Consider the following 15841-nt stretch of genomic DNA (forward strand, 5'->3'; position numbering starts at 1 on the left):
CACATCAAATCGTTGCAACACCTCCAATAATTGGAGAAATATTTAATTTAGATAATAGTAATCATAAATGTAGTATATGCATTTTAGCCAACTCTGCAAGGCCTGGGCCCCAACTTGGCTCACTGCACCCAAATCAGTGTAACTTGACTGCATGGGTATCCCCCCAAAATATTAAAAGCAGAAATGCAAATATCCATACTATACCTACCAGCTCAACAAATTATCGTCTTACTTTTCATCTCCAGTTGGGGTCTCAAATTCTTAAGAAACAACCGTATACTCATGTTTTCATAGGAAATTTAGAACAAAATCCGACAAGCTTTTGTAAAGGCAGACCCCAAGATTTGTGCAACATCCTCATTAAAACCACAAAAGATCAAAGTTGCAGGAACTGAACTCTTCCTATGTAAATCACCCTAACATGACTTATGATGAAGCTAACTCCATATTCTTTTTTGAAACTCCTAGTGGAAAGCAATCTCATCACCCAAATATAGACCCATTGCTTAGTGCTGCCCTAACTCAAGGAGAAGTTTCTTCTTTTATATCCCACTCTTGGCAGTCAAGGAAGCGAGAACGGAAAACAGGTGCAAAAAATATAACTACTACTGCTACCTTAAATCCCAAATTAAGATAGACTTTCGTTGCAGAAATTCTGCTTATCTATCCCTTCCACCGTTTTGGAAAGGATTTTGTAGTCTTGGATAAGTTTTCCCTGAGGTATTGGCAATGAACGACAGTACCACCCTACCCTTCCCAGTGACAAAATTTAGCTCCAGAACAAAGAGAGCAATTCCATTAATCCCCTTGTTTACCTTCTTAGGAATCACATCATCCACTGGAACTGCAGCTGCTTCTTTGTACCTAGCTACTGATCTCTCCAAAGTGGGAGCAAACATAGCTCAGATAGCAGACACTATCTTTACAGTACAAAAGCAAATAAACTCCTTAACAGCAGTAGTGCTGCAAAACTGCCGAGCACTTCATTTGCTAACAGCTGCACAAGGAGGAACATGTTTATTCCTCAAAGAAGAGTGCCGTTACTATGTAAATGAATCAGGCGAGGTCCTTGACAGCATTGAGGAACTAAAGAACAAAGCCAATGACCTTATGACATAGGAAAGTAATTTTTCATTTTTGAACCCATCTAAACTTTCCAAATGTCTGCTTCCCAGAAAAGGACCATTAAATACTGTCTTAATTCTTTTATCACTTGTGCCTTTACTTATATCATGCATGCAACAATTTATTCAGAAGCCAATTGCATATTTTAACAGACTGACTTTTCCTCCTTAGACCAACCTATTACAATAGTTTCCTAAGAGCTCAACACCCATAATGTCAGCAGGAAGTAGTTACAGAAGATCTGAGCTTCATCCCTATCCCCTGTGATAAGAATATCACCAAAAGGAGGGAATTGATGGATGTAGGATGACAGAATACCTGAAAGTAACTTATTTCTTTCCCTGTTGCTAGGATACAAAGAAAAGAATTGCATGTAAATGAGAAGGTAATGAAATGCAGCCCTCTCTTCAGGCCAAATTCTGCTTTTGATGGTCAAGAATATACTGTTGAAGAATGAAGTATGAAAACCAGCTTCAACCCATTGGCCAGACCTGTGCAGAAGCTGCCCCTTGCTGTCCTCACTTCAACTTGCTTAATTAACATAGTAAAATTTCCACCCAGGGGTGGAGTTATCCACCCCTTTCTTGATCATGCAATGTATGTGCAACATGATTTCCTGACCATACTAATCATACAATTATATAACCAGCTATGTGTGTTCATTCATATGGATGAACCCTAATGCATAATCAAAGCAAATGATAAGTAGTAACTTGGGTATTTAAACAAGAGTGAAACTGCAGTACGGAGAGTTGGGTTTGAGTTGCTTTGGACTGGCCTTGACTCCTTACCTCTGCAGACGTAATAAATGTGAGTTTGCCTAACTCTCATGTTGAAGTTTTCTTCATGCCATCTCTGATTATCCATAAAGGCCCTGCTTTGAGGCCTAACACTAGGAGCCCTTCCAGGCTGGGTGAGGCTGCACCATCATTTTCTTTAGAACTGGCTAGGGAATAAAAATGTATGACCCTCCCAATCTCCTCTTCTTCTAACAAGGACTGATTATTGATGACTCAGAGGGGAGTAGAAATATTTCCAACCTGAATAAAGGAAGGGGGCTTCCAGAGAAGGCTGGAGAACTGTCTCAAAGAAAGTTTGAAATACAAAACTCAGCCTCAAGATAGGAAGCTCTGTCACATTGATCCAATCTGTGTTGCAAGATGTAGACTCAAATCCTGATTTGAACTGAGAACTGCCAAAGACCACAATCTGCTGACAGACCAAGGAAGCACACAAGAGGAAATTAAAAATAAGTAGAAGAGGTTTTTCCCAATATCTTTATCTTCTTTCCCCAAGGTCCTAAGATTCAACTCTACACAACCAATTACAGTTTCCAGTGCCCAGTTTTCAGCAACCAGCAGGACAATTGTAACAATACAAATCATGTCAAGAACCAAAGAGCAGTGGTAACATACAGATTCTGCCACTAAATCCCTACAAAAAAGAAAGGAAAAAAAGGAATTGAGTATCTGAGTAAACTGTATCCTAATCAGATGCCTAGATGTCAGAATAAAAAATCATAAACCATGCTAAAAAAGAGAAGAAATGGCCCAAGAAAAGGAATATAGCAAAGCCCCAAAAGAGATGCAGAACTTTAGAGAACTAATTAGTGAGTTGTGCAGAAATTTCCAAAATCAAATTAATGAGATGAAAGAAAATATGGTTAAAGAGATAAATGACTTCAAGAAGATATTGGGCAAGCACAAAGAATAATTTGAAATCCTTAACAGAAAAGTAACAGAGGTCAATTGGTGAGATCAAAAACACATTTGATAGAAGAAAGAATAAGTGATACTGAAGACAGATAAGGTAAAATTGAAGACAGAAAAGAATAAAGAATGGTGAAAAATGAGCAGGGGATCCGAGAGTTGAATGACAACACAAAATTCAACAACATGTATGTCATTGGAGTTCCAGAAGGAAGGGAGTAGGGAAAAGGGGCAGAAAGATTACTTGAGGAAATAATAGCTGAAAATTTTCCAATGCTCAGGAAAGAAATGAACTAACAATTCCAAGAAGCACACCATAACCTAATCAGAATGAATCCAAATAAACCTACACCAAGACATATACTACTCTGAATGACAAATATCAAAAATAAAGAGAAAATTCTCAAAGCAGCAAGGGAGAATCAAACTGTCACATAAAAGGATGTCCTGTAAGACTTAGTACTGATTTCTCTTCAGAATCATGGAGGCAAGAAGGCAGTGATATGATACAATTAAGATAATGAAAGAGAAAAACAGCGAGCCAATAATTCTTTATCCAGGCCAATTGTCCTTCAGATAGGAAGGTGAGTATAAAATATTCAAGAACAAACAGAAACTAAAATAGTTTGCAGAAAAGGATCCACCCTTGTAGGCAATATTCAAGCAAACCTTACAACCTGAAAGAAAAAGACAGGAGAGACAGGCTTGGAAGACATTATAAAAGAAATAATAACAGAAAACATAACCAAAAGAGTATGAGGACAGAAAAAAAAAAGATAAGACATATTAAAACCAAAGAATAAAATGGAGGAAGTAAATAGTGCATTTACAGCAATATCAATGAATGTGAATGGATTAAATTCCCCAATAAAAAGATACAGGCTGACAGAATGGATTAAAACAAAACAAAACATAAGCTATCCATATGCTGCTTACAAGAATCTTACCTTAGACCCAGGGATACAAACTAGCTGAAAGTGAAAGATTGGGAAAAGATACTCCACATGAATAGTAACCAGAAAAGAGCAGAAGTTGATATAATAATATCAGATAAAAAAAACAGACTTTAAATGCAACTACATTATAAGAGGCACAGAAGTCCATATATATTTAAAAAAGATACAATCTGCCAGGAAGTTATAACTGTTATAAATATCTATGAACCTAACTAGGGTATCCCTGGCAGTCTTGAGAGGGAAATTTATAGTCCTAAATTCCTATATTAAAAGAGAAGAAAGAGCTAAACTCAAAGACTTAACTGAATGTCTAGAGAAATGAGAAAAAGAACTTCAAACCATTCCCAAAGCAAGTGGAAAGAAAGAAATAATAAAGATTAGAGAAGAAATACTTGAAATTGAGAACAAAAAAAAAATGGAGAGACAACCAGCAAGATAGCAGTGGAGTAAAGTGCTCATAGAATCAGCTCCTGCTACAAGGCAGTTAGTAATCACCCAGAGCTTTCTGGAGCTGGTTGAAGCACCTGACTTGGGGCTTCTGGAGGCCAGAAGAGCATCCTGCAACATCCTTGAAGAAATGGAAGGAGGAGACTGCCCAGCTGCTGAGAAGACTCATAAGTGGAGCACTCCATGCCATGGAGGCCAGTGCCCATCATCCCCTAGATGCACAAGCTGACTTGGGAGCTGTTCTACATCTGGAATTGAAAGCTCCACTTCCAAAAAATGGGGGAGGAATATATGGTTGGGCACCAATGCCAGCTACTGATGAGTAAATTCAGCAGGCTAAAGTACAATCCTGAGAACAGATAAATTTGAACCGGTCCAAGTCAGAAAGAGGCTGGCAGCTGCCATCTTAACTCTGCACCTGGCATGAGGGGAAGCAGGCCTGACTGAAAATCCCAGTGCTGGTAGGAACTTGTTTCTTTCACCCAGATCAGCCTACAGCCCTAGCCTAGGCTTCAGCCCCACCTCTGAAAGGGAGGAGCCTGGTGAGACCTGCACCAGCCTAGGTAACAGTGGGTACCTTTGGCTGGCATGAGCTGAATAATCAGAAGGCAACCAGGGCAAATATGGTCATCTTGGACCCACACTGCATAGATTGCTGCCAACAACTGCTGCTCCATCCCCACCCCAGGCATGGCCGGGAGGGACATGAAGCTTCATCAGTCTGTCTGGCCAAGTACAGTCTAGGCCTGCACAACTTGGAGTATTCCACACAGTGTTGACTCTGTCCCTACCACTGGCAAAGGAGAAAGATGGGAGAAGCTTCATTGGTCCCTGGGACAATGAGGGCAGCTTGAGGCACCACAGCTTATAGCACAAATTACATCCTTGTTTCCTACTGCACAACCAGCAAGGAAGAAAGGGCAGGAAGCCATAAACTAAAGAGAAAAACTGCACCCAGAATACATACTCTAGTATGTCAGATGTCTAGATACCAACAAAAAATTACAGTTCACACTAAGAAACAGGAAGATATAGCCCAGTTAAAGGAACAAAATAAGCCTCCAGATGACATAAATGAGTTGAGACAAATAATAAGAGATATTCAAACAAATATCCTTAATAAATTCAATGAGATGGATAAGAGATATTAAGAAGACATTGGATGAGCACAAAGAAGAATTTAAATCATACAAAGAAAAAAGAAGATCTTATGGGAATGAAAGGTGCAATAAATGAAATTTAAAAAAACATTGGAATCATATAATAGGAGATTTGAAGAGGCAGAAAAAAGAATTGGTGAGCTTGAAGAAATGGCCTCTGAAAGTGAATATACAAAAGAACAGATGAAGAAAAGAATGGAAAAATTGAACAAGGTTTCAGGGAAATAAACGACATCAAGAGATGTGCAAACGTATGTGTCATGGGTGTTCCAAAAGCAGAAGAGAAGGGAAAAGGGGCAGAAGGAATATTTGAGGAAATAATGGTAGAAAATTTCCAAACCCTATTAAAAGACCTTGATATCCATGTCCAAAAAGCACAAAGTACTCTCATCCAAAAATGTCTGAATAGACCAACTCAAAAACAGAATGTCAAATCTCAAAGACAAGAGAAAATCCTGAGAAAGGCAAGATAAATGCAATGCATAACATACAAGGGATACCCAATAAGATTAAGTGCTGATTTCTCACTAGAAACCATAGAGGCAAGAAGACAGTGGTCTGATATATTTAAGATACTATGAGAGAAAAATTCCAACCAAGAATCTTATATCCAGTAAGACTGTCTTTCAAAAATGACAGTGAGATTAAAATATTCACAGATAAACAGAAACAGAGAGAATTTCTCAGGAAGAGACCAGATTTTCAGGAAATACTGAATGGTGTGTTAGAACCTGAAAAGAAAAGACAGGAAAGGCCTGGAAGGGAGTCTAGAAAATAAGATTATGTCAGTAAAAGTAACTGAAAGTGTCAAAAGAGTGGTAAAAATAAAATGAAAGATAAAACTCAAATAGGAATAAACTTAACCAACAATGTAATGCTCTTGTATTGAGACAACTGTGACCCAATGTTAAAAGAAATCCTAAAAGGACTAAATAGGCATGGAAAAGCATTCCATGCTTATGGATTGGAAGACTAAATAAATATCTTTAAGGTGTCAATTCTACTGAAATTGATCTACAGATTCATTGCAACCCTGATAAAAAGTCCACCAGCATTTAAAAAAAAATTTAAAACACAGTTATCAAATATATTTGGAATGGTAAGAGGTCCTGAATAGCAAGAAACATCATAAAAAGGAAAAGCAAACCCTCATTTCCAGACTTTAAATCATATTATCAAGCTACAGCAGTAAGAACAGCATGGTACTGGCATAAAGACAGACACATAGACCAATGGAACCAAATAGATGGTTCAGAAACAGACCCTCACATGTATGGTCAAGTGATTTTTGACTAGCCTGTCAAACACACACAGCTTGGGTAGAATAGTCCATTCAGCAAAATGGAGCTGAAAGAACTGGATATCTATAGCCAAAAGAAGGAAAGAGGACCTCTATCTCACACCTTATCCAAAAATTAACTCAAAATGTGTCCAAAGACTAAGAATAAAGCAGGAACCATAAAGCTCCAATAAAAAAAAAATGTAGGAAAAGATCTTCAAGACCTGGTTCTAAGTGATGGATTCTTAAAGGCCATAAGAGATGTACTGAGATGGACTACAGATGCTTACTGTGTGTAGAAGTTTTAGCTAGCTTTACTGTAACAGATTGGAAATGTATAGAGTGGATGGTAATCAATAGTGAGTAATAGCTGGTTTATAAATGGGAATGTGGCTGAAAATGCTAGTCTATGTATGTAAATGTCAACTGACAGAATGCTAGAGAGTAATCTAGGAACTGAATAGTACAGTAAACCAAGATATGGATGAGAACTGTGGCTGATGGTACAGGTGCAAGTGTGTCCTTTGTGAGCTAGAGAAAATGTACATAACTACTGCTGGTGGTGTTGGGAATGCATCAGAAAAATACAACTGGCGTGACCTATGGACTATGGTTAGCAGTAATAATATAATATTCTTTCAACTATACAAAAGATGTACTGTATTGATAATGGGGCAGTATGGAAAATGTGAGCCAAATGTATACTATGGTCATGGTAAAATTCAGATGATATTATCTTATCTGTGATAAATGTTCCACCACAGCGTGGTGTGTTGATAGAAGGGTATTATTTGGGAATTCTGCATATGTGCATGACTTTTATAAGTTTACAACTTTTGTCATAAAAATATGATATTACACAGACAGATGCTGGGCATTATATATCCTGCCATAACCCACTGAATGTACTGGGGGAGAGTGTAAACTACAATGTAAACTATTATCCATATGGTGCAGCAGTGCTCCAAAATGTTTTCACCAAATGCAATGAATGTGCCATGATGATGAAAGAGGTTATTGATGTGGGAGTAGAGGGTTGAAAGGGGTGGGTGGTATGTGAGAACCTCGTATTTTTTTTATGTAACATTTTTTAAAAAAGAAGGATAAGAAGAAGAAAAAAAGAAATGAAATTTAAAAAAATAAAAAACAAAAACAATCTATATATAATAATAATAATAATAATAATAATAGGGTGGTGGGTTGGACAAGAAACACCAAATGTAAGATAAGGACTATAATTAGTATTAAGATTTTGAAAATATTCTTTCATAATTTGTAACAAATGTCTCACAGCAATGCAAGGTGTTGGTGGAGGGTTGATGTATGGGACACCTGCATGATGTTATGCAAGTTTGCTTTGTAAGTTCACAACTTTTACTATATATTTAACTGATTATGTATGTTCATATATAAATGATATAAAAATAATAATAATATGGAGAATTGGGGAAAATATTTTAGTTAGTAGTAATATTTTGACAACACTCTTAATCATTAGTTAAAATGGTTTAACGACCATGTAAAGCGTTGGTGGTAGGGTGAGTTATGAGAGTCCTGTATGATGTTATATTGTTTGTTTTGTAAGTTCACAACTATTACTATACACTTACTGTTTATGTATGTTTTTGTGTGGGTGATATATTTCAATAAATTAATAAAATAAAGAACAATGGAGAAAATAAACAAAGCCAAAGGCTGGTTCTTTTAGATCTATAAAATTATACAAACACCTAGCTAGTCTAACAAAAAAGATAAGAGAGAAGATGCAAATAAATATAATCAGAAATGAAAGGGGGGAAGTTACTACTGACCCCACAGAAATAGATAGAATCATAATAGGGTATTATGAGAAACTGTCTGCCACCAATCTAGACAACCTAGATGAAATGGCCATATTCCTAGAAACGCACAACCAACCTACACTGATGCTACAAGAAATACAAAACTTTAAGAAGTCTATCACGTTTAAGGAGATTGAGTCCATTATCAAAACTCTCCCAGCAAAGAAAGTTACAGGATCAGACGGCTTCACAGTTGATTTCTACTAAGCATATCAAAAAGAGTGAACACCAATTCTGTCTAAAATCTTCCAAAAAATTTTATGAAGCCAACATCATCCTAATACCAAAGCTAGATAAAGATACTACAAGAAAATAAAATTACAGACCAACGTCTCTAATGAACATAGATGCAAAAATTATCAACAAAATATTTGCAAATTTAATCCAAAGACATATGAAAATACTTATACATCATGACCAAGTGGGATTTATTCCCGTTATGCAAGGCTGGTTCAACATAAGAAAATCAATGTAATGCACCTCATTAACAAACTGAAGGATAAAAAACAACACATGATCACCTCAAAAGATGCAGAAAAGGCATTCAACAATATCCAGCATAATTTTGATAAAAAACATTTCAAAACATAGGAATAGAAGGAGAATTCCTCAATATGATAAAAGGCAGATCAAAACTACAATGAAATATCATTTCACATTTATCAGAATGCCCACTATTAAAAAGTCAGAGAACTACAAGTGTTAGAGAGGATGTGGAGAGATAGGAACACTTCTTCACTGTTGGTGGGAATGTAGAATGGTACAGCCACTGAGGAGGACTATCTGGCTATTCCTAAAGAAGTTGAATATAGGCTTGTCATGTAACCCTGCAATACCACTACTGGGTAAACACCCAGAATATCTGAAAGCAGTGACACAAATGGACATCTGCACACCGATGATCATAGCAATATTATTCATGATTGTCAAAAGTTGGAAACAACACAGGTGCCCATTAACAGATGAATGGATAAACAAACTGTAGTCTATTCACACGACAGAATATTATGAAGCCATAAAGAGAAATGATGTTGTAGAACATGATAACATGGATGAAACTGGAGAACATTATGTTGAGTGAAGTAAGCTAGACACAAAAGGACAAATACTTTATAATTGTGTTACTGTGAACTATATATATTTCATAACATAATGTATGATTAAAAATATCTATCTTGTACATTTAAATGAAAATGCATATTTTTATTTTTAAAATGCCAACAGATTTCTGGTATTTTGCATCAGCACTCTTTCAGCTGCCTAATACACCATGCATAGGAAGTTCTCTTCTATTATTATCTTTCAAAGTGTTAAATCACAAAAGATGATAAATTTTGTGGAGTGCCTATTCTTCAATAGGGGTGATTAGGTGGTTTTTTTCTTTTGATCTTTTAATATGATGTGCTACATTGTTTTATGGTCTTATGTTGAACCATTCTCACATACCTGGGGTCAAATCCACCTGATTCATAATGCATAATTCATTTGATGTGCTGCTGGATTTAATTAGCAAGGATATCATTGATGATTTATGTATCTAAGTTTATTACAGTGGTTGGTCTGTAATTTCTTATTCTGTAGTATCTTTACATTGCTTTTGTATTAAGATTATATTGGAATCATAGAATGAATTAGATAATGGTCCCTCCTCTTTAGGTTGTTGAAGAGATTGAAGAAGATTGGTATCAGTTCTTTTCAGAATGATTGGTAGAATTTATCTGTGAAACCATCTGGTCCTTGGCTTTATTGGTTGGTAGGTTTTTGATGAAAAATTCAATTTCACTATGTATGATTGGTATGTTGAGTTTATTCTTTCACCAATGTAGGTTGCTTATGTGTCTCTAGAAATTCATCCATTTCATCTGAAATGTCCAACTTAGTGGCATACAATTGTTAAAAATATTCCCTTATGATATTCTTTAATTTTGTGCAGGTAATGGTGATATTCACTCTCTTATTTCTGCATATATGTCATATATTCTTTTTCCTCTTTTTACCCTTTTAGTTACCTTTACTAATATTCTTCCTTTAACTCTCTCCTCCAAACTGTAGAATCCCCTTTAGTATTGTTTGAAGAGCAGGACTCTTTCACAAGTTCTCTCATTTTCTAATTATCTGAAAATATTCTTGATATCTCCCTCATTTTGGAAGAATAATTTTGCTGGATACAGAATTCCTGATTCACAGTTTTATCTTTCAGCACATTTACTATGTTATAACTCTGCTTTCTCATTTCAAAGGTGTCATAATAGAAATCTTCACTTAAAACATATCGAGCTCCCCTCATATGTGATGGACTTTTTTCTTTGGCTGCTCTCTGGATTTGCTCTTTATCTTGTGCATTTGGCAATCTGTTAATCGTGTGTCTTATGGTACATCTACTAAGGTTTACTTTTGAGTATTCTGTGCTTCCTGGACATGTACATCCATGTGCCTCATAACAGTTGGAAAATTTTGGGCCATTCTTTCCTCAAACAACTTGTCTGGCCCTTTGACCTTCCGTTTTTCCCTCTGGGGCACCCAAATTGCATAGATTTGTGTGTTTCATGTTATCATTCAGTTCCCTGGGTCCTTGTTTAATTTTTTCTGTTTTTTTGGTCTATCTGTTGTATGCAATTTTGGATGTCATATATTTGACATTAGTTATTCTTTCCTCTGCCTGATCAAATGTACTGTTATGTTCTTCTAGTGAATTTTTAATTTATTTCATTGTCCCTTTCAATACCATAAAATTTGCTTTCTTTTTATGTGTGTTTACAATTTCATCTGTATGTTCCTCCAGGGTCTCCTTGCAATCCTTTACCTCCTCCTTTATATCATTTATTTGACTAAGGATATTTGTTTGGACATTCAACAGTAGTTATCCACACTCTGTGACTCATCCTGCCATTAGTTTGTTAATTAGACATGGCCATGACTTCCTATTTTTTATTATTGCCTGTATTTTTTTTTTTTGCTGAGGTCTAGATATATGTTTATTTAATGGGTTTACTCAGTTGGTTAGTTTCTCTTTCCAGTCTAGGGCTTTATTTTTTTTTCACTTGGTGTTGTATCCTCTTTGACACTTGGTTCAACTTACACTATATTCTTGTGGTTGCTTGTATTCAACTAAAAATTATTAGAGCCTCAAAAAAGGAGAAAGAGATGAAAAGAAAGAAAAATGAAGAAAGGAAAAACAAAGACAAGTATAAATTTAAAAATGAATAAAAACAAAATTAAAATTATGAAAAATATACAGGAAAAATAAAGTAAAATGAAAGACTGGAAATATTAGAAAATCTTGAAGAAATGAGAAAACAGGAGAAGGCAGAAAGAAAAGAAAGGGAAGAGGGGAAATGAAAAAATAAAGAAAGAAAATAATTATTTATACCACTTGGTATTAAACTTTCAAGAAGAAAACATTTAGAATCCTATCAAAAGTTTTCACTTGAATTTGAGAACTTAAATTTAGCAACATTGGAACAATATGTAAGTCAAGATCCAATCATGTGTGAAGAATATCCTGATACAAAAGCAAAGAAATAGGAGGAAAATAGATGGAGTCCTTTGTTTGCATATAGTCAATGCTTGGTGATGTTTTTCTCAAAATAGATTATTCAACCTATTGAGAAACACATCATCTGGAAATGAAGTGTGAAGTTCTTCTAAGCATGATGGAAAGACTTTTTGGTTTTAGGAAAGGTCATATGAAAAGACTATCTCTTTTAAAATATCACTCAGACTTGTAAAGTATAAATTGTTTTTCTGGGTGTGATGGAGTTGGACTCAGATATGACCTTCCTACACATGCCTCTTCTGTTACTTTTACCAGACCTGTGGTTGGTGTTTGTGTTGGTGTATACTCAGGAGACCTGAATCTCTGGACTGTAGGTGTGACAACCAGGCGCTGAATCTCAGCAGACTTGCAACGCTTACCCTCTGGTTTATTGAACTTACCATCACCTGCTAACAGAGAGGTGAAGGTCAACCACCACACCAGAGAGCCAAGAATGCCTACAACTGTAAGCAGGAGAATTGCATCCTTCATCCATGTGGAATCTAAGGCCCCTCTTGATGTAGAGGGGGGCTGGACTTAACCATTCCAGGGTCGACAGGATGAAGGAATAGAGTATAGATTAGAGTGGACTTACTGGTTTTCTGCTGGGCAACTATTGTGATTAGTAAGGGAAGAAATTTTAATATTCATGTGAAGAAAGTGGCCACTGTAGCTGCTGATGGTAGGGAGAGGGAAGAAGAGATATGATATGGGCACATTTTCAGGATTTGGAGTTGTCCTGGGTGTTGTTGCAGGGACAGATGCTGGACATTGTGTGTCCTGCCATGGCTCACTAGGTGGACAGGGGGAGAGTGTAGACTACAATGTAGACCACTGTCCATTTGATGCAGCAGTGTTCCAAAATGTATTGACCAGGAGCAGTGAATGTGTCACGATGATGGAAAATGTTGTTGATGTGGGAAGAGTGGTGTAGTGGGGGTGGGGCATATATGGGGACCTCATATTTTTTTTATGTAACACTTAAAAGAAAATAGAGAAGACAAAAAAAAAGAAGAAATTGTGAGAATCATGAATGAAGCAGGAAAGCCAATTAGGGAACTAAGGAGACAGTACTGGAAAGAAATGATGGTGCCCTAAATGAAAAAACTGACATGAAATATATGAGGAGAAAGGCTTAAGATTGAAATTTAATTTGACAGTAGAGTGAAATGGACTTTTGTGTAGCTTATGAATAGGGATTTAGATACAGAGTGCATTAAAAATTATCCCTAGATAGTTACCTAAACAATTAGGAAGACTATGGTTATTATATTAACATTGGGAAGAGTATAATAGGGACATAATATTGGTGAATATTTTAAGGGTATTGTTAGGAATTATTTTTAAAAATATATTTAAAACAATAAGACTGCATGAGAAGTGTAGCAGTTTGATATTATTGATGAATTCCAAAAAGAAATACTGGATAATATTTGTAAACTGTTCTTTTCCTCTGGGCATATTAGATTATATCGTATTCATAGGTTTACTTGTGACAGTCACCTCTTGTGACAGTAAGGCATTACACTTTGGTGGGTGGGGACTCACAGATAAACGGCATGGCAAAAGACAGCGTTAGGGGCTTTTAATGTTGGAGTTTTAATGTTGGAGATTGATGCTGAAGCTGGAGCCCCAGGGAGAGAGACATAGTCATTCATCTGAGAGTCTACAGCTGACCTTCTGGTGCAAACAGAGGCACTGAGGCCAGAGGAACCCAGGAAGCCTTGAACCCTCATGGACATTGACAGCCATCTTGCTCCAACACATGAAAGTAGACTTTGGTGAGGGAAGTAACGTATGCTTCATGGCCTGGGATCTGAAAGCTCCTACACCTAATAAATACCCTTTTAGAAACCAACCAATTTCTGGTATTTTGCATCAGCACCCCTTTGGCTGACTAATATACAGTCCTTCAGAGTGGCTTTACTATTGCAATCTGTCATTCTCTTCCACCATTTTGGATCCTACTCTGTTCTTTGATTTTTTACTCAACTTATTTTATATTCTTAAATTTTCCCTGTTTAAATCATCAAAACAATTCCAGGATCCCATTAATGGGGCACAAACCAGATCCAGGCGGGTCTTGGATAGGGACATGAGAGGTTTCAAATTGTTTTTTTTTCCTTCTTTCAATTTCCCAGCCTGTCATTAGACAGTGCTTTTCATCAATCTTTTGCAAAGAAATGACTCAAATTCCACTTGGATTTTTTTCTTGGAGAGCTAGAGCTATGCTACAAAATGAGGTCCTACTGTCCAAATTCATTGAAGAGAAACCACACTCAGCCCTTCACCACAGCCTCCCTCTTCCCAGGAAGGAAGACATCTGTTCCCCTCTCAGCCACCATGAGCCATTGGTTTTGCTGTAGGGGATGGGAGCCATTCCCAGTCTCAGGGGTGAACAACTCATGGGTTTCATTTCACTTATTTTGTTTCTCTGTCACTCTCCATCCTGCATAATGCGTATGGCATGTTCATGGTCTGCAGATTCCCAAAGTAACTCCCTAAGTCTCAAATTGTTTTTGTAAGTGTGCTGAGACCTGCTGATGTAACTTGACACCATCTTCCCAGAAGTTCCAAAAATGATATTTACATATTGCTGAAATCAGTTGCTCATATTTTGTTGAGGATTTTTGCATATATTATAATGAATGATATTTGTCTAAGGTTTCTTTTTTAAATTTATATTTTATTAGAAGAGTTGTGAGTTTACAAAACAATCATGAGTAACATGCATGATTCCCATACATCACCCCAACAACAACAACGTGCATTTTTGTGGAATATTTGTTACAAAAAATGAAAGAAAATGACAAAAATATTACTAATACTTGTAGTCCATAGCTTACATTTGAATATTTCCCCCATAAACAATGCTATCTTTAATACCATGTATCTGTATTTTTTTTTATAGTTCATGGGAGAACATTTTCATATTTGTACGGCTAACTGCAGTCTATCACCCACCACTGGATTCACTGTGTTTTAAGTCCCCTGCCTTTACAATCCTTCCACAGTGTAGACTCAGTGGTTCTCACTTTCATCACAGAGTTGAGCTGTCATCACCTCAGTCAATTACAGAACTTTTTCATTATTCAAAAAGGAAAAATCCCATATCTCCTTATAACACCTTTTGTTGACACTTAGCATTGATATAGTACCTTCTTCTCCACTGATAAATATTACAGTATTATTGATAACTACATTACATAAGTTTCAATGCTGTGGAAGTAATGGAGAGACACTGTGGGTATACTTTGGATGGATTGTAGTTTCTTTCTTTGGTGTTGTCATCCTTTGCTGTTGGCTTCATGCCAATACTGACTTCATAGTTGGAGTTGTGAAGTGATATTTCCTCTTTTATTTTTGTGGTAAAGTTTATTAAGATATATAAATTTGCTTCATTTTTATGGGCTTGTATGCCATTGAAGTCATATAAACCTGAACTTTAATTACAGGAATATTTTAATCACTATGTCACTCCCATTACCCTAGTACAAACATGTCCACACACTGTTCAAATGTTGTTTTCTAAAAATAATTCTGCAATAAAAGTAACCAGGATTTTGTGGAGAAATGATTATAGCTAGATGTGCTTTTTTTCATTGACAGTATTAACATTTAAATAAACTAAGAATGAAAGTCTCCAAGTTTCATATACACCATCCATAAATAATTCTGAAATGCAAGACATGAGTCTCAACACTTTAAGAGTCAGTTTTGAGTAATTATATAGAAAAGAAACGCTTCAGATAACTGCTTCAGTTTCTTAGTTTGTCCACTTCTCTTCTG

Source organism: Dasypus novemcinctus, chromosome X (genome assembly GCF_030445035.2).
Source record: "Dasypus novemcinctus isolate mDasNov1 chromosome X, mDasNov1.1.hap2, whole genome shotgun sequence".
Lineage (NCBI taxonomy): Eukaryota > Metazoa > Chordata > Mammalia > Cingulata > Dasypodidae > Dasypus > Dasypus novemcinctus.